At 38.5% G+C, this 23,873-nt stretch overlaps 1 protein-coding gene and 1 pseudogene across 1 annotated transcript in view; one reads left to right on the top strand and one right to left on the bottom strand.

The window, feature by feature from the left end:
• Positions 1 to 4,484: 4,484 nt before the first annotated feature.
• On the bottom strand, positions 4,485 to 4,592 carry LOC112296363 (U2 spliceosomal RNA; annotated as a pseudogene).
• A 7,735-nt stretch (positions 4,593 to 12,327) lies between these two features.
• GABRA3 (gamma-aminobutyric acid type A receptor subunit alpha3) overlaps positions 12,328 to 23,873 on the top strand; it is a 413,998-nt gene continuing 402,452 nt past the window's right edge. Inside the window, exon 1 of the mRNA XM_053917478.2 lies at positions 12,328 to 12,479. The gene's annotated coding sequence lies outside the window, so the exon portion shown is untranslated. The remainder of the gene's footprint in view (positions 12,480 to 23,873) is intronic.

The raw sequence follows: 23,873 nt of genomic DNA, 5'->3' as shown, positions 1-23,873 counted from the left end.
ACATCGACTATTATTTATTAATTGTTGTATTTTCCATATGAACATCTATAAACCTATTTTTCCCCACCTGTGTGAGAAAACCACAACTAACAGAATACTCAATGGAGGAAGTCTGAAAGCTTTTCCTCTAAGATTGGGAGCAAGACAAGTGTGCTCACTCTCCAGAACTTCTATTCAACATAGTACTGTAAGTCCTTTCCAGAGCATGTAAGCAAGAAAAAGAAATAAAAGTCATTAAAATGGGGAAGGAAAAGTTAAATTTTCTCATTTATGTATGACATGATCTTGTGTATAGAAAATCTTAAAGTTTTAACAACAACAACAGAAAAATGTTAGAACTAATGAACAGACTTCCAGCCAAGATGGAGGTGTAGATAGATACACTTTGTCTCCTCGCACAACTAAATGAAGGACAACAACAAACTTATAAAAACAAAATAACCAGAACTTCCAGAAAATCAAACTGTATGGAAATCCAACAACCAAGAAGTTAAAGAAGAAACATTCATCCAGACTGGTAGGAGGGGCGGAAATGTACAGCCAGGGTGGAGAGGACTCACCCCAAGGTGGTGGCTGGAAGAGCAGGCAGTCCCACATTTGCCTGCAGATGAACTGGGAGGAACATCTGGGGAGCAAGACAGACTGCTCAAACCAGGGTTCCAGTATGGAAAATAAAGTTTCAAAACCTCTGACTGAAAAAATCTGTTGGGGTTGAGGTGGCAGGGGAACACAGGAGAGTTCATTGCAGAGACTCACAGGGTCCTAGAATGTACACAAAACTACCCGCCCAGTAATCAGCACCAGAAGAGCCCAATTTGCTTGTGGGAAGCAGGGTAAGTGACTGAAAGCCAGCTGAGAGCCCAGCAAGTGGCATTGTTCCCTCTCTGTCCCCTCCCCCACAAAAAGCACCACCACGCAGCAATGTGGGTTGCCCTGCCCTGGTGAATGCCTAAGATTCTACCACTTACTACGGAATAGGCACACTGAGACAAAAAAAAAATATGGCCAAATGAAAGAACAGATCAAAACTCCAGAAAAAATTACAACTGAGCGATGAAGAGATTGTCAAGCTATCAGATGCAGAGTTCAAAACACTGGGTATCAGGATGCTCACAGAAATGGTTGAGTATAGTCACAAAATAGAGCAAAAAGTTAAGGCTATGAAAAGTGAAATAAAGGAAAATTTATAGGGAATCAATAGTGAAGGGAAGGAAAGTGGGACTCAGATCAGCAGTTTGGAGCAGAAGGAAGAAATAGACATTCAACTAGAACAGAATAAAGAAACAAGAATTCAAAAAAGTGAGGAGACTCTTAGGAACCTCCAGGACAACTTTAAACGTTCCACCATATGCATCATAGTGGTGCCAGAAGGAGAAGAGGAAGAGCAAAAAATTGAAAACTTGTTTGAACAAATAATGAAGGAGAACTTCTCTAATCTGGCAAAGGAAATAGACTTCCAGGAAGTCCAGGAAGCTCAGAGAGTCCCAAAGAAGTTGGAGCTAAGGAATCACACACCAAGGCACCTCATAATTACATTACCCAAAATTAAAGATAAGGAGAGAATCATAAAAGCAGCAAAAGGAAAGGAGACAGTTACCTACAAAGGAGTGCCCATAAGACTGTCAGCTGATTTCTCAAAAGAAACCTTTCAGGCAAGAAGGGGTTGGAAAGAAGTATTTGAAGTCATGAAAGGCAAGGACCTACATCCAAGATTGCTCTATCCAGCAAAGCTATCATTTAGAATGGAAGGGTAGAAAAAGTGCTTCCCAGATAAGGTAAACTTAAAGGAGTTCATCATCACCAAGCCCTTATTATATGAAATGTTAAAGGGACTTATCTAAGAAAAAGAAGATCAAACATACGAGCAGTAAAATGACAACAAACTCACAACTATCAACAACTGAACCTAAAAAAAGAAAAACATAAACAAAATGAACTAAGAAAACAGCTAGAACAAGAACAGATTCACAGAAATGGAGGTCACATGGAGGGTTATGAGTGGGGAGGGGAGGGGTCAAGTGGAGGAAAAAGTACAGGGAAAAAGAAGCATAAATCATAGGTATAAAATAGACAGGGGGAGGTTGAGAGTAGTATGGGAAATGGAGAAGCCAAAGAACTTATGTGTATGAGCCATGGACATGAAGTAAGGTGGGGTAATGATGGTGGGAGTGGGGTACGGGGCAGAGGGGAATGAATGGGAGAAACAATGGGACAACTTTAATAGCATTATGATTGAAATATATTTTTTTAAAAGTAAAAAAAAGAACTAATAAATAAATTTAGCTAACTTGTAGGATACAAAATAAAGATACAAAAATCAGTTGTATTTCTATATCTTGAAAATGAACAACCTTCAAAAGTAATTTATAAAATAATCCCTTTTATGGGGTTGATAGACTGTAGGAGGCAGGTGATGGGGAGGTGTTAGCAATAGGGAGAAAAAGGTGGGACATTTGTAACTGAACAACAATAAATAAATTTAAAAAAATAAAAATAAAAGAATCCCTTTTACAATAGCATCAAATCCAAAATCCCAATGACACTTTTTACAGAAATAGAAAAAAAGCCCCTAAAATTTGTATGAAACCCCCAAAGTCACTGAAGAGCCAAATCAATTCTGAGAAAGACTATGAAAGCTGGAGGCATAACACTTCCTGATTTCAAAGTATATTACAAAATAATAATAATCAAAACAGTATGATACTGCCATAACAACAGACATATAGACCAATAAAAAAGAGGTGAGACCCCAGATATAAAATTATACATGTACAATCAACTAATATTTGACAAGGGAGCCAAGAATACTAAATGGAGACAGGAGAGTCTCTTTAATAAGTGACATTGGAAAACTGGATATTCACATGCAAAGAATGAAGTCGGACCTTTATCTGACACCATTCATAAAAATTAACTTCAAGTAAATTAAATCTTAAATGTAAGACCTGAAACCATAAAGCTTTTAGAAGAAAACATGGGGAAAATCTCCTTGACATTAGGATTGGCAATGATTTTCTTTTTTTTATATGACACCGAAAGCACAAGCAACAAATCAAAAGTCAACAGGTGGGAACACATCATACTTAAAAGCTTCTGCATAGAAAAAGAAACAATAAACACAATGAAAAGGCAACCTCTAGAATGGGAGAAAATACTTACAAGCCATATATCTCAAAAGGGGTGAATATCCAAAGCATAGTTTATAAACTCATTGTACTCAATAGAAAAACAAAATAAAACAAATAATCCAATTAAAATTGGGCAAAGAAGCTGAATCTTTTTGCAAAGAAGACATACAAATGGCTAACAGGTACATGAAAAGGTACTCAACATAAAAAATTCTCAGGGAAATACAAATCAAAATCACTATTTGATATGAGCTCATACCTGCTAAAATGGCTATTATAAAAAAAGGAAGAGATAACAAGTTTTGACAAGGATGTGGAAAAAAGGGAACCACTTTGTCCTGTTGGTGGGAATGTAAATTGGGACAGCCATCATAGTAAATAGTATGGAGGTTCCTCAAAAAATTAAAAATAGAACTACCATATGATTCATGAATTCCCCTTTTGGGTATTTATCTGAAAAAAATCAAAACACTAAGTCATATAAAGTTATATGCATTCCCATTTTCACTGCAGAATTATTTACAATATCCATTGATGGCTGAATGGATAAAAAATGTAGTATATATGCAATGGCGTATTACTCAGCTATGAAAAAAGGAGAATATGCTGACATTTGTGACAACATGGATGAACCTCGAGGTCATTATGCTGAGTGGAAGACTCAGGCAGAGAAAGATGACTAGTGTACGATCTCACTTATATGTGGAATCTAAAAAAACCCCTGCATTAATAGGAACTCAATGGTTGTCAAGGGTTTGACAAAAGATTTAAAATGAGGGAGCACTCCCAAACTCATTTTATGAGGTCAGCATTACCGTGATCTCTAAGCCAGAAAAAGACACATGAGAAAAGAAAACTATACACCAGTACCCCAATGAATATAGATGCAAAAATTCTCAACAAAATATTAGCAAACCAAATTCAACAATACATTGAAAAGATCACACACCATGACCAAGTGAAACTTATCCCTGGCATGCAAGGATGGTTCAACATACACAAATCAATGTGTGATACACCACATTGATAGAATGAAAGATCAAAATCTTATGACCATCTCAATAGGTGCAGAAAAAGCATTTGAAAAAAATATAACATTCTTTCATTAAAAAAACCCTCAACTAATTGTGTATAGGCAAAAGGTACCTCAACATAATAAAGGCCATACAAGAGAAACCCACAGTTAACATCATACTCAACAATAAAAAATTGAAAGCTTTTCCTCTAAGCTTAGGAACAAGACAAAGGCTCTTTAACCTACAACTAAACGGTGTTTGTAGCAATTTTATCATACAGTAGATTCCATCCATTCACTATGCTTTTCTAACTGAGTTGTCCTACATGCAAGTATGTTTTTAATGTTGTCTGTCTTCTGTGCTGTTCCTGTAAGTTTGCTATTAAAATATATTAAACTGATAAGAACAGATACTACACTTGATCTTAGCCAAAAGGCTGAGAAGCGATCATCTCACCTTTAACTGGAACATAATCAACAAAGGAAAAAAGCAAACAAAATATAACCAGAGACATTGAAGTTAAGAACAATTTAACAATAGCCAGAGGGGAGTGGGGACGGGATAGTGGGGAGAGGGGTTTTCAGGAACTACTATAAAGGACACATGGACAAAATCAAGGGGGAGGGTGGAGGCAGGGGAGGGAGGTGGGTTTGGCTGGGGTGGGGTGGAGGGATGGGGAGAAAATGCAGACAACTGTAATTGAATAACAATAAAAATTAAAAAAAATAAAATATGTTAAACTATAAAAAATAAAATAAAATAAAATAGTACTAGAAGTCCTAGCTAGAGCAACAAGGCAAGACAAAGAAATAAAAAGGTATCCAAAAAGTAGAGAAAGAAGCAAGTCATCATTATTTGCACATGATATAATCTTATATATAGAAAATTCTGGCCCTGGCTGGTGTGGCTCAGTAGATTGAGCACTGGCCTGCAAAACAAAGGGTCGCTGGTTTGATTCCCAGTCAGGGCACATGCCTGGGTTGCAGGCCAGGTCCCTAGTAGGGAGCATGCAAGTGGCAACCATACATTGATATTTCTCTCCCTCTCTTTCTCCCTCCCTTCCCCTCTGTATAAAAAAAATAAAATAAATAAAATCTAAAAAAAGAAAATTCTGAAAACTCAACCAAAATACTGTTGTAATTAATTAATGAATTCATTAAAGTTTCAGGATATAAAATCAACATACAGATCAGTTGCATTTCTATACACTAACAATGAAATATCTGAAAAAATAAAACTATTTTTTTTATAACAGCATCAAAAACAATAAAATATTTAGGAATAAATTTAACCAATGAAGTGAAAGATCTCTACAATTAAAACTATGAGAATTTGATGAAAGAAATTAAAGAAAACACAAACAAATGGAAAGATATCCTGTATTCAAGCTTTAGAAGAATTAATATTGCTAAAATGGCCATAATAATCAAGGCCATTCATAGATGCAATGAAATTCCTATCAAATTTCTAGTGGTATTTTTCACAAACATAGAAAACAATCCTAGAATTTTGGGCCCTGAATAGCCAGGCAATCCTGAGAAAGAACAATGCCAGAGGCATCACACTGCCTGATTTCTATACTACAAGCTTTAGTAATTAAAACAGCTTTTTTTCTTCTTGATTTTTCTGTTTAAAAATTATATTCCTATGTGTAGCTTTTTGGCATTTTACTTGTGTTGTTTTCTATGAGCTCCTGGGTCTATGTTTTGGTGTCTGACATTATTTTGGGGAATTTTTAAGTCATTATTGTTTTAAAATTTTGTTCTCTTCCTTTCTCTCTTTCTTGTTCATCTCGTATTCCAATTGTGCATTTATTACAATTTTTAGTACTTGTCCCAAATCCTTAGCTCTTCTGTTCTATTTTTTTTCAGTTTTCGTTCTTTTTGGTTTTCAATTTTGGAGTTTTCTATTGATGTATCTTCTAGCTCAGAGATTCTTTCGTCAGCTGTGTCCAGCCTACTAATAAGCTGGACAAAAGGTATCCTTTATTTCTGTTATGGTGTTTTTGATTTCTGCATTTTCTTTTCATACTTTTTTAGTATTCCCATCTCTCTACTTACATTGCTCACGTTTTCTTGCATGCTCTCTACTTATCCATTAGAGCTTTTAGCATATTAATCATAGTTGCTTTAAGTTCCTGGTCTGATTATTCTAACATCCTTGATATGCCAGTTTCTTACGCTCTCTCTGTCTCTTCTGTTTTTTTTTTTTTTTTTAATTTTGCCTTGGTATGCCTTGTAATTTCTTCTTAATATTTGGACATTCTGTTCTGGGTATAAGGAACTGCTTTATATAGCCCTTTGGTAATGTGGTGGTGATGAGTATGGGTAGGAGTAGTGTTATATATCCCTCTGATTAGGTTTCAATCTTTGTTGAGCTCCTGTCTCTGCGCTGTGAACTTGATGATGCTTCTCAGTACTTTACCCCACTCTTTGTTAGGTCAGGATGGCTAGATTGGACTGGAGTTGAGTATTTTCCTTCTCTCACACAAAAGTCCAGAGCTAACTAGAGGTGGGTATTTCCTTGCTCCAAGATCAGTTACACTTTGATATTACACTAGCAGGTTGGGCTCTGATTAACTAGTTTCTGCTGTAGGCAGATCTTGTTAAGAAAACCAGTGATCTGGTGTATTTCAAAATGGTTCCTTTGCCACTCCCCTGCCACAAGAAGCATGAGGGGATATTTCTTCAACATTTATTGTGTGAACCTGGTTAATTCTGGAGGTAAACCTCATATTATTGTGGGATCTCCCTGGAAAATTTCATCCTCATACTTTTCTACGCTGAGCCTCCAGCAATTCATCAATTACAATTCCTTGTGTTGGGTTCCCTGGCAGTTTTAGCTAGTGAGTCTCTTCTGTGGTAAGTTGTGACTCCCTGTATTTGCCTTTGTGTCTCTCCAGTCTTGGAGGCAGCGGTTTGCCCTGTGTCTTCAACTTTCTTATGTATCCAAGAGTTGTGTTTTCAGTTTGTTTTGAGTTCACTTGTTAGGATGGAATGGTGACTTCCAAGTCCCTTACATGGGGAACTAGAAATTGGAAGTCTACCCTTAACTTTTCAAAGTTTGCTTAGAGTCAATATTGTATTGCCTTATGTAAAATATAAGGACCTTTCCAATGTATCGTTCTGCTTATGGTTGCCTCTCTTTCATTTTTTGTTGTCATGAGTACTATTCTATCTACATTATATACTGCATATTACAATGTTATTTTTCTTTTAAACTCATATATATCAAAGAAATTAAGAGAAAATATTATTTTATATTTATATACATATTACCATTTCTGATGTTCTTCATACTTGAAGATCAAGCTTTTCATCTGGTATTTTTTCCCTTCAGACTTAAGAATTTTCTGTAATATTTCTGGAACTATAAATATGCTGGTGAGAAACTGCCCTAATGTTCACTTATCTGAAAGTGTCATTATTTTGCCTTTATTCATAAGGACATTTTTGCTGGATGTAAAAGTCAATCTTGATAGATTTTTTTCTTAAATTTCAGCACTTTAAAGATATCATTTTCTGATGAGAGGTCAATGGTCAATTGTAATTTTTCCCCTCAATATGTTATTCTTTTATTCTTTCAAGATTTTCCTTTTATAGTTGGTTTTCAATAATTTAGCAATGATGTAGCTGGGTATTGCATCCTACTTGGGGTTCACTGAACTTCTTTAATCTATAATATTTGTTTTATTATATTTGGAAATATTTGGGGCATTATTTTTCAAATATTTTTTTCTTATTTTGTTTTTTGCCTCTGGGACTCAAATTACATATATGTTAGAACTTTTATAATATCCAACAGATCACTGAGGCTTTGTTAATCTGTTATATTTTTTCCCTCTGTGTGCTTCAGATTGAATAATATCTATTAATTGGTCTCCAAGATGACTTACTTTCTTCTTTCATTTCAAATCTGCTGTTAAGCTCACCCAATGAATTTTACTCCAGATATTTTAATTTTCAGTTCTAGAATTTGTGTCTGATTCTTTTAAATTGGTTTTATTTCTCTGCTATGATTTTTTCAGTAGTTTATTTATTAAAAGTGTATTTTTATTTACATCTATTAGTATAGTTATGATAAATAACTTAAAATCCTTTTCACTAATTCTAAAATCTGGTCCATTTTAGGGCTGATCTCCACTGATTGCCTTTTCTCTTGAACATAGGTAATATTTTCTTGTTTTTTTTTTTTTCCCCTACATAGCTTGGAGTGTACCCTGAACTTTGTGAATGTAGGATCTCTATATTCTTTTATTTATCTGTGGAGTATTTCTTTTGCTTATTTGTTTCAGTAGGCAGTTAATATGGCTTAACTGAAACTCCAAATTCTCCCTTATGGTGGGCAGCACTGAAAACTCTCACTGTGTCAGCTTCATTTAGGTTTTTTGGACTCTGTCCCCGCATGCATAATTTATGGTTCTATCAAAGATTTGGACAGTTTTTACATAGAATTAGGGTCTCCCACTTTATAATTCTATCCATTCTTAGATTTCTCTCATCACATTCCAGTTTTAGGGGTCAACCTGAATTCTGTCTGCTGGCTATTGAAGCCACTAGGACTGTGTGAGCCCTGGCCTGTGAGAGCCAACTGTGCACATCTCTTCTCAAGTTCATCATGTTGATGGAATTGGCCATGGTGGGAGTATTTACACTGTGGAAATTGAGAGATGCTACAAATCAGGCTTTTGTTTATTTTTTCCTGGAGAGCCAGTTGTTAAACAATTAACAGCTGCAAGCAACACTTACTTGTAGTTTCTCCAGAGTTTTAGTTGCTGCTTTGGCTTGGGGCCTGCCCTCAGACAAAAATTCCTAAAAGGGGGGAAACTCACCTAGTGTTCCTTTCTTGCAATTGTCAACTCTCTTCTAATTATGCCTGCTTGTGATTACTTTCCAATGCACTCATACTGTTGTTTTGTTTATTTTTTTTTTGTCTGGAGCTTATTATTTTTATCTGCAGTAGTTTTGGTTTGATAGAAACTGCCTCAGTGCTACCAGAGGTGGTTCTCATAATGTTTTTGTGTGGTTGCAGTGAACTGAGAACATTTATGAAAATGCTAGTAATTTTTCACAGAGCTAAAGTTGTATAATTTAAAGAATAATTTTTTATGATAGTGTTTTCACCTAACTTCTTTGTATTAAAATATATTTTCTTTCTTTTTTATTTTTTAGAATATTTTATTTATTTATTTTCAGACAGAGGGTAAGGGAGGAAGACAGAGAGGGAGAGAAACATCAATGTGTAGTTACCTCTGGCACGCCCTGCACTGGGGACCTGGCCCGCAACCCAGGCATGTGCCCTGAATGGGAATCAAACCAACAACCCTTTGATTCGTAGACTGGCACTCAATCCACTGAGCTGCACCAGCCAAGGCAATATCTTTTCTTTAAAAAATTATGTTCCCCTAGAGGGTTTATTTGTTTAGTGTCTTCATTTGGAAAAAAAGTTTTCCTTTCACTGTAGTGGGTTGAATAGTGTGCCCCCCCAAATCATGTCTACCCAGAACCTAAGGATGGATCTTATCTGGATGTGCAGTCTTTGCAGAAGTAATTAGCTAAAGATCTTCAAATGAAATAATCCTGGATTTAAGGGTGGGCCCTAAATCCAGTGACTGGTCTCTTTTTAAGAGAAAAGATGGGGAGATTTGGTCACTTAGAGACACAAAGGAAGAGATAATTTGAAGACTGAGGCAGAGATTGGAGTGACATTTCTACAAGTGAAGGAATGCAAACCACCACCAGGATGGGAAAGATGCAAGGAAAAATCCTCCTTCTATAATTTTTGGGGTAAGTGTGGCCCTGTCAGTATCTTGATGTCAGGCTTCTGGCCTCCAGAACTGTGAGAAAAAAAATTTCTATTGTTTTAAGCCAACAGATTTTTTATGGCAGCCCTAGGAAACAATATAGCAACCTTATGCCAGTTCATAGTATTTCATTTTGCCATTTTGCTAATCTGTTAATTTCAATGGATGTTACCCTAAGAATCCTGAAGCACCAATTCAAAAGAACCCATGCACCCCAATGTTCATAGCAGCACAATAGCCAAGTATTGGAAGCAACCTATGTAAACAAATGTACACAAAAATGCATATTTCTGCAGGAAGGAGTGTGCTTATGTGCTCACATAAACACTTGCTTTATATACAACATACATGTTGCTTTGATAAATAAAAATACTACACCTGGGGTCATCAGTCTGGGTGCTGGTCTTAATTTAGTCACTGATTCACTACAACATTACATAAACTAATTTTTTTTCTGTGGGCTAGCTTCTTTTTCTGCACAATGAGATGGTTATCTTTATGGGTCCTCTCAGCTCAGGGACTTTGAGTCTATGGATCCCTGTCTCTCTCTCTCTGTCTCTGCTCAATGGTGGGTATATGCTTTTGAAGAAGTATGTAGTTGGAGTGGAGTACATGTGTTTCACTGAATAGGATAAGAGAGTGTTAGGAATTTTTTTTGAGGGGGGGGCAGAGGACCCAACAGGATAGTAGTTTAGACAGAAATAGCATACTGTGGGAAAATTTTAAATGCTTGTCATATCCTAGTCACTGTATGTATTTTGAGGACAGTACTCTTATTTAACACACACAATGTAACTCACATTCAGCCAGATACCCTGATGACCATTTTGATTCTCTGACTAAATGTGCTGGAAAACAAATTATGAGGGGTTTTATTAAAAAACCTTTAATGCTAATCATTATATGCAGGTGGAAGCTGAACTCTTTGATAGGAGCAGATTTTTACACACATGCTCATATTCATATTACCCCTGAAACACTCAAAATGGAATGGCTGTCAAGTGTGGTTTGGGGCCCAATTTTGGTACTAACCTTTGTAGAACCTTTGAAGTTGGCAGTCAACATATTCACTCTCCATGGATCAATTCCTCTTTCACCCAAGATTTTCATGTCTTAGAGCCTAGATCGTTAGGTTCAAAAGTGGTCTTTCAAGATCATCTACATCCATCACCATTCATTGTGCCAGATTGAAGACAGGACTTCAAGGTAACAGTGGTTTTTCAGAGGAAGAACTCAAACCTAAGTTCCTTTATTTTATTCTTACTGTAGGTCTCTTTCCATCTTCTGTTGCATTGTTATTATGCCCAGGTTTTGTTTATTTTTACCCCAATGAGAAATTATTTTATACTTTGAATTAATTAATCTTCTCTCCCCCTCCTCTTCCCCCTTGTGCAAACTCACATGTGGGCTCACACACTTATGTACACATATTCCCATCAGTTTTTTGAAAGGAAAGCATTGTGGTTCTGCAGCTTTTCTGTTTTGCCTGAAGGGAAGCTCCAGCTGACGGTTCTGATTTGGGTTCATAATTCTACTTGGTTGGGGGTGGGGTGGCCTTTAGGTCATCGGAGGATCAATGTGGCTGAACCCTTTTGTCTTAGTGGGGTTGGAATGACAATCTTTGATGTATGATTTTTTAAAACCCATTTTTGTCCTCAGATGTAGAATGTTAACAGACAGGATTGTCAAACCTTTATTTGGAGCCTTCGCTAAGAACGCATGTCCATAAAGATGTAAGGGATAGAGACCACTTTTCTCTGTCTTGAAGCAGCTTAGTAAGCATCAGCTAAGATAATCCATACTTCCTTTATCCTGTTCGCTTTTACTCTTTTGCTCTCTTTCTCTTCCCCTTGCTTCCTCTGCTCCTCCCCTTCTCTTTGAGCTTCCCTCGATTTCTCTGCTGGATACGTTAAGGAATAAAACACTACTTTAGTCTTTCCTAAAACAACCACAGATTCAAAGCCTTGCAGTTCTGTATTTGGAGCCCCAGAACAGCTGCGTGCTCAGTGGTGAATCCAAAGCCAGCAAAGGGGGAGGGGACAGGGAGGGAAGGAAGGAGGGAGGGAAGGAAGGAAGGAAGGAAGGAAGGGAGGAAGGAAGGAAGGGAGGAAGGAAGGAAGGGAGGAAGGAAGGAAGGGAGGAAGGGAGGAAGGAAGGGAGGGAGAGGGAGAGAGAGAAAGAGGGGGGAAAGAGAAGAAAGAGAGGGAGGGAGGGTAAAGAGAGGGGAGAGGGAGGGAGGGTAAAGAGGGGAGAGAGAGGGAGGAGGGAGAGGGGGAGGGGGGAGAGAGAGAGAGAGAGAGAGAGAGGAGGGGGAGGAGAGAGGAAGAGAGGGAGAGGGAGAGGAGGGTGAGGGAGAGCGTGAGCGCGCGCAAGCCAGCAAGCAAACCAGTGAGACAGAGGACAGAGGGACCAGGATAGAGACCCAGAGAAAGAGAAGAGGAAGCAGAGCTCTGTGAGGGCTCAACCTCCAACTTGTTTCAGTTCATTCATCCTTTTCTTCTGTCCACTTCAGGGAAGTGACTGTGGCGCTTGGTAAGAAACCTAGATGTCCCTCCTTCCCCCTCCCCCAGCCTCAGGTCTTCTTTAGCGAAAGCATCTCTCCCCCGTACTGAGAATCTTCTTGGGTTGGCCGGGAAGGCGAGACATGCTCTGCAGCTGTTATGCTATCCTAGGTTCCCTGTGGGGCTAGTGGAAGCACACAGTCTGCATCTGGGCAGGAAGGCACTGGGGTAAAACCTGATTTAGGGAGGGGGGTGTTGTGATGTGGTGTATGCGCGATTTGCTTCGTTGTCACTGAATTGTTTTGTTCTTCTTTGGAAGCAGGTCAGCATTGACCTTGCAAATTGCTTGGGGAGGGGGCCCTCAGCTGCTGCAGAAAGCCATCCTGTGGCCCTTAGCCAGAGCAGACAGCACTGTCATGACCCTCCAGACAGCCCTAGGCACAGGGATGGAGTAATAGCTGGAGCTTCCTTTCTCCTTTAACTCTTTCTCTGCAGCTGCTTCTCATTGCTGGAAATGAGAAAGAAGGCGAATACCATGCAGTTCATTTTCCTATCTCCCTATTACCTTCCCCAAATGCAAGCAAGTAGAAAGTTGTAAATAATTCCTTCCTTTAAAAGCAGATTGAGACCTACCCTCTTCTTTTAAGAGGCTCATTGTGGGGTTGGACCTGAGTTGCTTCATAAACTTGGGAGGCTTCTCTTGCTTCCCTGTGGGAAATCCCATTGCCTGTCGTTGAGCTGACAGGCTAGACCAGGGATTCAGACGCCTTACCCCAACATGCTGGCACAACATGTCCTTGGGGGGGAAGAAACACCTGATGGTTTGTCTGGAACTGGCTTCCAGTTTGCTGCTTCTCTGTGTCTGAGGGTTGCCTAGGAGGGAGGACTGGGGGAGGGGTGGCTGTTGGAGTTAGAGAGACAGGGTGAGGAGCCAGTATTCCTGTTGTGAATAATATGGTTTCTTGAGGGTCAGCAAGTCTGCATGTCTGGAGCTATGCAAGGACTGGTTGAAGCTCTTGTATAGCCTCTCTGAACTGGTAGGGGGAAGGGATCTTGTTGCTTGATGGGGGCTTTTTGAGTTATCAACAGTGATGGGTCCATGATGTAATTATAACATTAACATTACTTATTGCTAATATTGCTGACTGCTTAGTAAGTTTTGGATCTTGGACTGAGGTTTAATGTATATTATTCTTATATCAACCATATGAAGTACTTATTATTATTATCTTTGCTTTACTGATGAGGAAACTGAGGCACAGAAAAGCGAAATAGATTGTCCAAGTTACAGAATAATTAAATGTCCGAATTGGGAATTAAAACACAGATGACCTGGTTCCAGAATGCATAGTCTACACCATTAAGCACTACTGCCTCCTTGGGGAGAATTTTGAATCTTTCTATGTTAGGCAAATGTAGGTACAGTAGGTAGGGTGCTACTTGGCAAGATTTGGGGCAGGGGTTAAAGTAGCAGCCAGGCGTTTGTGTAGCATAAGAGAAACTTATGTTGGAGAATAATGAATGGGTATTGTAGAGCCAAACCTCAATAGGGTTTGCTGTAGTGACTGCCCAAAAAGCTTTCCTTGGCCAGCTTGTTTTCCTTTGACAGAATGCCTGGAAAGACTTCACTTTGCCACTGTCAAAGCCTCATCCATCTCTGAGGCTTTTTTTCACGCTGAGTGAAAAAAATCATTCCTTTTAGGACCATATATTGCTCTTATTTTCTGAAGGTTTAGGGTCACCCTGTCCCGAAAATTTTAGAATACTAAAACCTTGGAACTAGAATGATTGCTAAAGATCATTAAACTCTATTTCTCCACTCAGTTCTTTAATTCGCTCTAAGCATTCAATTCGTTGACTGATTTCTATTTGAACTCCCTTGCAGAGACAGAGAGCTCATTAGATGGCTCTTTCTGTCTTTGAGAAACTCTGATTGTCAGAAAATGATCTCCATTATAAGCCAAGCTCTGTCTCTCTATAACCTTTATTCATTGGTTCTTTGGAACTATATGAAACAAATTTGTTTCTTCTTCATAACAGCTCTTCAGATAGTTGAAGGCAGCAATCACACCTTTCCTCTGAAGCATCAGATCTGACAAGATCACAAGTAAAGAGTTATCATTTGCTTCATTTTGGTGACTAGACTTTTATTAATATGGTCTAATATCCCATTTTCTTGATTGTCAGCCACAAACTGATTGTACTGAGCTTTCTAAAGCAGTGTTGACAGTGTATGTTCTTTTCCTTGGCAAACCTTGCTGTCTGATATTGAGTGGACTGATGGGAACAGAGAAACTCTCTTTTCTTTTTCTAAAGACCAGGAATCAGTTGGTTCTAGTCCTTCTAAAAGCCCAGAATATTCATTTAGCAGTCAGACAATAGGCATGTTGGAAGACTTGAGAAGCAGGGGTTAAGGGCAATTATTATAAAGGAGCCAGTTCAAATAGTGGTGATTCAAGGTTCATACCATATTTGAAAGGAAGAATAATAATTTGTTTCTGAGATACTTTCTGATAAAACAATGGCATCACTGAGGGATGGTACAGAATGGGATTAGGTAAGATAGGAGTGAGCATGCAGTATGCTGGAGTGGAAAACTTACTTGGGTATTAGCAAACATTAGTTCTATTCCTAGCTCTACCATTTTGTCAATTACCTTGGACACATGACCTTCTTTCTATGGACCTCACTTTTTCCATCTGTAAAATGCTGAGGTGGAGGCTATCACATCGGAAGTTTGTGTTTTTTCTTTTTTTTTTATCTGAAGTAAACTATAAATCTCAGGGTTCTAAAGGTCTTCAGAAATCATCTAACCAGTGCTTCTCATACTTTAATGTGCAAAAGAATTCCTCCGCGATCTTGTTAAAATGCTAATTCTGATTCAGAGGATCTGGGATGGCACCTGAGATTTTTACATTATAACACACTGCCAAGTAGTAATCCTGAACTTCCTGTTCCAGTGTTCAACAAAGTATCTTGGAGAAGTGGCAGGGTTTTTTTTTTTTTTTTTTTTTTTTCAAATACTCTAATCTACCACAAACTATAACTTTAGTAAAATACATTAACTATAAATTACTAAAAATTAAAGAAAAAATATACAAAGTATAAATTCAGTGTTATTAGCTTCAACAGATAAATTATTTTTGCCAAATTGCTGTAACATTTTGTAAGTGTTTATTCTCGATTTCTGCGATTAGAATGTTGCTGCCTGGTAACAAATGTTCATATGCAGGTACTGCTCTGTGGACCACACTTCGAGCAGCATTCATTGGTCTAGGCTACCCGCCTAACTAATTTTAGAGGCCTAGATTGGGCCCAGTTACAATTTCTAAATCATCTGTGCCAGAAGATCTCTTGCCCTCAGGTTAAATGTCTTCTTTGATAAAGAACTTAATATCACCCTGGCTGGTGTGGCTCAGTGGATTGAGTGCCTGCCCACAAACCAAAGGTTCGACTCTCAGTCAGGGCACATGCCTGGGTTGCAGGCTAGGTTACCAGTGGGGGGTGCATGAGAAGCAACCACACATTAATGTTTCTCTACTTCTCTCCCTCCCTCCCTTCCCCTCTAAAAATAAATAAATAAGATCTCTTTTAAAAATTAAAAAAAAAGAACTTAATATCTTTCATTCCTCACCTGGGGCAGTTTCAATTTTGGAGCTCCAGTGGTACAATCAGTTAGTGTGCTGTACTTATATGATAAAGAACTTAATATCCTCATGCAATAGGTATTGTGAATGTCATGAAAGTTTTTAAAGCTTATATAAATTCCACTCTTAGATTAAATAATCCAATCAAGTAGAGGCTGTGTCAGTTCAGTTTATTGAACCATCAGCTATAAGCTACCATATGGCATAGAGCAGGTACTTAAATGTTTGCTAAGTGAATTAATAAACCACTTAGTATTAGTTGTGTCTTTTGGGGTCACACTGTCATTAAAGAAAAATAATTTTGGTTTACTTCCAGTATTTGAGAGGCAGTATTTATCCTACTTTATAAATTTCTTATGGTGAATAGAAGGCCAACTTATCCATCCTAAAGAGCTACATGGTATCCCAATTTTGCTTTGAAGGAATTATAGGAAGCCAAGTCCCAAGTCTTTACTTCCAATTCAGTCATTCTTCAATTCATTCAACAGCTATTTATTCATTGATGTGGTTAGGCACCATACAGATAATACAAAGGTGAGCAAAACAGACACCATCCTTGCTTACTTGGAGTTTATGGTTTGATGGGAAAGAAGCAATAAATCAGATTATCATACAACTGTGTTATTTCAGCAGCCATAAATGCTATGAAGGAAAAGTATGGGGATGGGGGACTATAAAAGCATGTAACAGAGGAAATTGATCTTAGCTTTGGGTTTAAGAAAAGCTTCTTAGAGGAAGTGATATTGAGGCTGAGTAGAGAGACATGGGGGTGGGGTGGGAGTGATGGAGGGGGTGGAATAGTTTTCTAGATGACGGGAAGAACAGGCAGGAGTACCCTGAGAGAGAAAAGCATAGTGAATTTGAGAAATAGAACAAAAGCTGGAATGGCTAGAATGGGCTGTTGTAAGGATTTTGGTCTTCATTCTAGAAACATAGAGACTGATGAATGGCTTTTAATCAGGACTAGTGATATGGCCTAAACTGAATCTATTTAGTATGTTTCTAAGTGCATACTATGAACCAAAGGAAATGAGGGAGAGACAGGCTGATTTAGCAATAGCCTTTGCCCTCCAAGATGACCTCCAAAGTAAGAGAGAGAAGAAATATACAGACAACTATTATACTCAAAGAATGAGATCCACACCCATAAAAAGAGAGGCAAAGGGCTTGTAGCCAAATAGATCAAAGACAGTTTCTGAAAGTCATGTGTGAACTGGGCTTGGAAGATTAGACAAATTTTGAATGTTTAGAGCTTGGGGGTGGGAATGGTGTTCCAGGCAGAGGCCAGAAAAGCAGAGGACACATATTGGGAACAGTGAAGAGCTCAGCTGTGTTGGAGTAAAGTGCATGGTGAAAGCATGTGAAAAATGTTTGGCAAGATAGAGAGCTTGACTGTCAATAAGATAGAATGCTAGCTTGAAAGATTAGGGTTGTGCTCTATATACTGTAGAGGATCAACTTCCTCATTTTGTGGATGAGCAAACTGATCCTGAGAGGGGGAGTGACTTGATTTGACTGAGGTCACATAGGTAGTACTACTGCTATAGCCCAGCAAGAGGTGCTGGGTACAGTTGAAAAAATGTGGAATTTAAACTCTGGAAAGAAGTCACCTGGAGAGAGTGATTTGAAAGTCATTGAGAAAGAGGTTGTACTTGAAGTAGAAAGAAGGGATCCAAGGATATGGGAAAACAAATATGAGCCTGGGTGAAGGCTACAAAGGAGGAGAGGTCAGACATATGGAAGGAAAATTAGGAGAGTATAGTATTATGAAAGAGCCAAGAGAAGAGAGACTTTTATCCATTGGTTGGACAGATATTTTCAAATACAAACCATTTAGTAAGCATGGAAACATAATTGTGAGCAAAATAGACATGGTTGTTGCCACCTTGGGGCTCATGGTTTAGATGGAGAGATAGATGTTCTCAAAACTATTGAACTATATAGTTATACATTGTGATTATTGTATAGAAGAAAATGTACTACTTTAAGAAGAAAGATATGGTCAGCATTATTAGACTTTTCAGCAGAATTGAGTACTGATAAATGACACCCCTCCCTACTAATAGTTCTCCCTACTCTGATGCTCACAGTGCTTACTAATGGTTAAGACTGGATGATACATATCTATTTTGCAGAATTTGGTAGATGATACTTTTGTAAGGAATAGTAAGGTTCCCTCTAGCCTCATGCCTACAGGATCACAGGCTTACTTGAAAACTAGGTTGTTTTCATGTTGTTTAATTGAAACTCTCAATGAACCAGCTCTCTCTCCAGATCCCTTGATTCTACCCCATTTAAGAAGTTAGAGAAATAGGCACTTGATAAGAAAAAAATGAAGAATTGAATATTAAAAATCTCTTTTTAAATGGGATTTCAGATAGCCTAATTTAGAGTCTAGTCCTGGCTTGGATGCAACTTAGTCTCTTATGGCAAATGACTTGTCTTGTTTGAGCCTCAGTTTCTATAACTGTAAAATGAAGAGGGTTGGACTAGACCTAGGTGATTGATAAAGATCCTCCCAGCTGTAATGTCCTCCCAGCTGTAACGTTCTATAGTTCATGCTCTGTTCTGTACTACATTCTCATGGTTCTTAAGTTCAGGCTCAGTCACTTACATATGCAACACTAAGGATTTCATATGGAATTCTGAAGATTGCTAATTTTGATGGAAGTATTCACAGGGTTTGGAAGTGATCATAGGAAGGCCTCTGCTTTGTTTCATTCCCGAGATTGCTGAAATCATGACTGTCCTGAAAGCTAAGGTCATTGTTTTCTAAAATCTGTAGTAAATCTGGGTATTGGGTGATATTTCCACTAGTGTTGGTGTGAAATAAATTAAGAGCACTGAAAAGAAAACTGGGCAGAGTACTGTGAAATAGAGGTATGGTGATTATCTCATATTCTGAAATGTAATGACACAGGTAACCTCTTCTTAGGGTGGAAGATATTATAGTAAAAGGGAAATATTGGTTAGTAATAGAAAAAATATTTTGTGAGGTTTTGCTTCCCAGCAATTGTCATCAGTTTGGCTCAAATAAACTCATAACAATTCTTACAGGTTTGGACATTTCTTATGTTGACAATAGTTGTATCCTCAGTGCCTCTCCCAATTCTTGTAACATGAGAGTTTTTCAGATATTTATTGAATAAAGGCATAGTCATGAGATACTGGAGAGGGTGGAAAGAAGGAGAGATGTTTCAGCTCAAAATTCAACATGCCTATGTTCAGCCGCATTCCCAGAACTTCTCATCAAAAATTCATCTTCATTCCATGGATAGAGAATTGAGAATGACAGGATCTCTCTTTCACCAGCTCTTACCTCACCTCCAGTTTCTATATTTCTGGCTTGTTGTTTATTACATCTCTCTGGTACATTGCAGATGCACTGTTTCTCATAATCTTTCCAAACACAATGCTTATGACTTGCTCTTTACCCTGCATACCTTCATCCTGTCACCTCTCTGTTTTTCAGAAACAGAGTATAGTTAAGAGCAAACAAAGGGTAATAAATATGGAATTAAAGAAAGAATTCCTCTGCTTCTCATTTGAGACAGAACAGTACTTTATCCTAGGACAGAGCTTTGCCAAGATCTTGTTCCTTCGTAGATTCATAGACCAAGACATCACCCCCTGTGAGGATCCAGAGAGGATGGGAACGTCTCTGGAATCAGAACGACTATCTCAAGGGAATCTGCGACATCTGCCTCAAATATGTATAATACGGGACGACAGACTGTTTAACCTCAAATCTTTTTTAGGCTGAGAGGAGGTGTACATGACTGAATTAACAAAAAATAAGATAAAAACAAAAAACCCATGATTTTAAAGGTGTTGATATTTGTACATATTATGTGTCCTCACCACACACAGAAGGAATACTCAAAATATCCAGTATATATATTTTGAAGGATGCTTTTCTCTTTTAAAATAATTTCTTTTTTTAATTTTTTTAAAATTTTTATTGTTATTCAATTACAGTTGTATGCCTTTGCTCCCCATCCCTCCACCCCACCCCAGCTGAACCCACCTCCCTCCCCCTTGGTTTTGTCCATGTGTCCTTTATAGTAGTTCCTGTAATCCCCTCTTCCCACTATCCCCCCCCACCCCCGCCCTGGCTATTGTTAGATTGTTCTTAATGTCTTCATTAAGAGACTTCAATGTCTCTGGTTATATTTTGTTTGCTTTTTTCTTCTGTTGATTATGTTCCAGTTAAAGGTGAGATCATATGGTATTTGTCCCTCACCACCTGGCTTATTTCACTTAGCATAATGCTCTCCAGTTTCATCCATGCTGTTGCAAAGGGTATAAGCTCCTTCTTACTCTCTGCTGGGTAGAATTCCATTGTGTAAATATACCATAGTATTTGGATCCACTCCTTTGCTGATGGGCACTTAGGTTGCTTCCAGTACTTGGCTATTGTAAATTGTGCTGCTATGAACATTGGGGTGCACAGGTCTTTTGGATTGGTGTTTCAGGGTTCTTAGGGTATAATCCCAGCAGCAGAATTGCTGGGTCAAAGGGCAGTTCGATTTTTAGTTTTCTGAGGAAATTCCATATTGTTTTCCACACTGGCCTCACCAGTCTGCATTCCCACCAACAGTGCACTAGGGTTCACTTTTCTCCGCATCCTCTCCAACATTTGTTTGTGGATTTGTTTATGTTGGCCACTCTGACTGGTGAGAGGTGGTACCACATTGTGGTTTTAATTTGCATCTCTCTGATGGCTAGTGATGCTGAGCATCTTTTCATATGTCTCTGGGCCCTCTGTATGCCTTCCTTGGAGAAGTGTCTGTTCAAGTCGTTTGCCCATTTTTTAATTGGGTTGTTTGTCTTCCTGGAGTGCAGTCGTGTGAGTTCTTTATATATTTTGGAGATCAGGCCCTTCTATGAGGTATCATTGGCAAATATGTTTTCCCATACTGCTGGTTCTCCCTGTAATTTGGTGCTGTTTTCTTTTTTTTTTTTTTTTTACGCAGTAGTCCTTTTTTTTTTTTTTAACCTTTTTTTTTAAAATTTTTATTGTTATTCAATTACAGTTGTATACCTTTTCTCCCCATCCCTCCACCCCAACCCAGGTGAACCCACCTCCCTCCCCCACCTCCACCCTCCCCCTTGGTTTTGTCCTTGTGTCCTTTATAGTAGTTCCTGTAATCCCCTCTTTCCATTGTCCCCGCCCCAACCCCCCACCCCCGCCCTGGCTATTGTTAGATTGTTCTTAACTTCAATGTCTCTGGTTATATTTTGTTTGCTTTTTTCTTCTATTGATTATGTTCCAGTTAAAGGTGAGATCATATGGTATTTGTCCCTCACCACCTGGCTTATTTCACTTAGCATAATGCTCTCCAGTTTCATCCATGCTGTTGCAAAGGGTATAAGCTCCTTCTTACTCTCTGCTGGGTAGAATTCCATTGTGTAAATATACCATAGTTTTTGGATCCACTCCTTTGCTGATGGGCACTTAGGATGCTTCCAGTACTTGGCTATTGTTAATTGTGCTGCTATGAACATTGGGGTGCACAGGTTCTTTTGGATTGGTGTTTCAGTGTTCTTAGGGTATAATCCCAGCAGCGGAATTGCTGGGTCAAAGGGCAGTTCCATTTTTAGTTTTCTGAGGAAATTCCATATTGTTTTCCACAGTGGCCTCACCAGTCTGCATTCCCAGCAACAGTGCACTAGGGTTCCCTTTTCTCCGCATCCTCTCCAACATTTGTTTGTGGATTTGTTTATGTTGGCCACTCTGACTGGTGTGAGATGATACCTCATTGTGGTTTTGATTTGCATCTCTCTGATGGTAGTGATGCTGAGCATCTTTTCATATGTCTCTGGGCCCTCTGTATGTCTTCCTTGGAGAAGTGTCTGTTCAAGTCCTTTGCCCATTTTATAATTGGGTTGTTTGTCTTCCTGGAGTGCAGTCGTGTGAGTTCTTTATATATTTTGGAGATCAGGCCCTTGTCTGAGGTATCATTGGCAAATATGTTTTCCCATACTGTTGGTTCTCTTTGTAATTTGGTGCTGTTTTCTTTAGCCATGCAGAAGCTCTTTATTTTCATGAGGTCCCATTTGTTTATTCTTTCCTTTATGTCCCTTGCTTTAGGGGATGTGTCTGTGAGGATGTTGCTGCGTGGAATGTCTGAGATTTTCCTGCCAATGTTTTCCTCAAGGACTTTTATGGTGTTATGACTTATATTTAAGTCTTTTATCCATCTTGAGTTTATTTCTGTGTATGGCGTAAGTTGGTGATCGAGTTTCATTTTTTTGCACGTAGCTGTCCAGATCTCCCAACACCATCTGTTGAAGAGGCTGTTTTTGCTCCATTTTATGCTCCTGGCTCCTTTGTCAAATATTAATTGACCGTATAGACTTGAGTTTATTTCTGGGCTCTCTGTTCTGTTCCATTGGTCTATGTGCCTGTTTTTATGCCAGTACCAGGCTGTTTTGATTACAATGGCTTTGTAATACAGTTTGATATCAGGTATTGTGATCCCTCCTGCTTTGTTCTTCTTTCTCAAAATTGCTGCAGCTATTCGGGGTCGTTTATGGTTCCATGTGATTTTCTGAAATGTTTGTTCTATATCTGTGAAATACGTCATGGGTACTCTAATAGGGATTGCATTGAATCTATAAATTGCTTTGGGTAGTATGGCCATTTTGATGATGTTAATTCTTCCAATCCATGAACATGGTACATGCTTCCATTTGTTTGTATCTTCCTTAATTTCTTTCTTCAGTGTTGTGTAGTTTTCTGAGTACAGGTCTTTTACCTGCTTGGTTAGGTTTATTCCTAGGTACTTTATTTTTCTTGTTGCTATATCGAATGGGATTTTTTTCCTTATTTCTGTTTCTGCAGTTTCATTGCTGGTGTACAGGAATGCCTTTGATATCTGGGTATTGACTCTGTATCGAGCTGTTTTGCCAAATTCATTTATTAGGTCGAGTAGTTTTTTGGTGGAGTCTATAGGCTTTTACATGTACACTATCATGTCATCTGCAAACAGTGACAGTTTCATTTCCTCCTTTCCAATTTGGATGCCTTTTATTGCTTTTTCTTGTCTGATTGCTGTGGCTAGGACTTCCCATACTATGTTGAATAGGAGTGGTGAGAGAGGGCATCCTTGTCTTGTTCCTGCTCTTAGTGGAAAAGGTCTAAGTTTTTGTCCATTGAGTGTGATGTTGGCTGTAGGTCTCTCATATATGGCCTTTATTATGTTGAGGAATGCTCCCTTTATTCCCACTTTGCTGAGTGTTTTTATCAGAAATGGGTGCTGTATCTTATGAAATGCTTTTTCTGCATCTATTGATATGATCATGTGATTTTTGTCTTTGCAGTTATTGATGTGATGCATTATGTTTATTGATTTGCGAATATTGTACCATCCTTGCATCCCTGGGATGAATCCCACTTGGTCATGGTGTATGATCTTTTTAATGTATTGCTGGATGCGGTTTGCTAATATTTTGTTGAGAATTTTAGCGTCTGTGTTCATCAGTGATATTGGCCTGAAGTTTTCTTTCTTCGTTGTGTCTTTATCTCGTTTTGGGATTAGGATGATGCTGACTTCATAAAAAGAGTTTGGGAGTCTTCCATCAGTTTGGATTTTTTCTAATAGTCTGTGAAGGATAGGGGTTAGCTCTTCCTTAAATGCTCTGTAGAATTCTCCTGTGAAACCATCTGGTCCAGGGCTTTTGTGTCTTGGGAGTTTTTTGATGACTGTTTCAATTTTGTCTGCTGTTATTGGTCTGTTCAGGTTTTCTGCTTCTTCTTCATTCAGTTTTGGAAG

The sequence above is a fragment of the Desmodus rotundus genome, chromosome X (assembly GCF_022682495.2).
Source record: "Desmodus rotundus isolate HL8 chromosome X, HLdesRot8A.1, whole genome shotgun sequence".
In the NCBI taxonomy this organism is placed as follows: Eukaryota; Metazoa; Chordata; class Mammalia; order Chiroptera; family Phyllostomidae; genus Desmodus; species Desmodus rotundus.
Note: the sequence above shows the minus strand (reverse complement) of the source record. Positions and strands in the feature narration are given on the sequence as shown.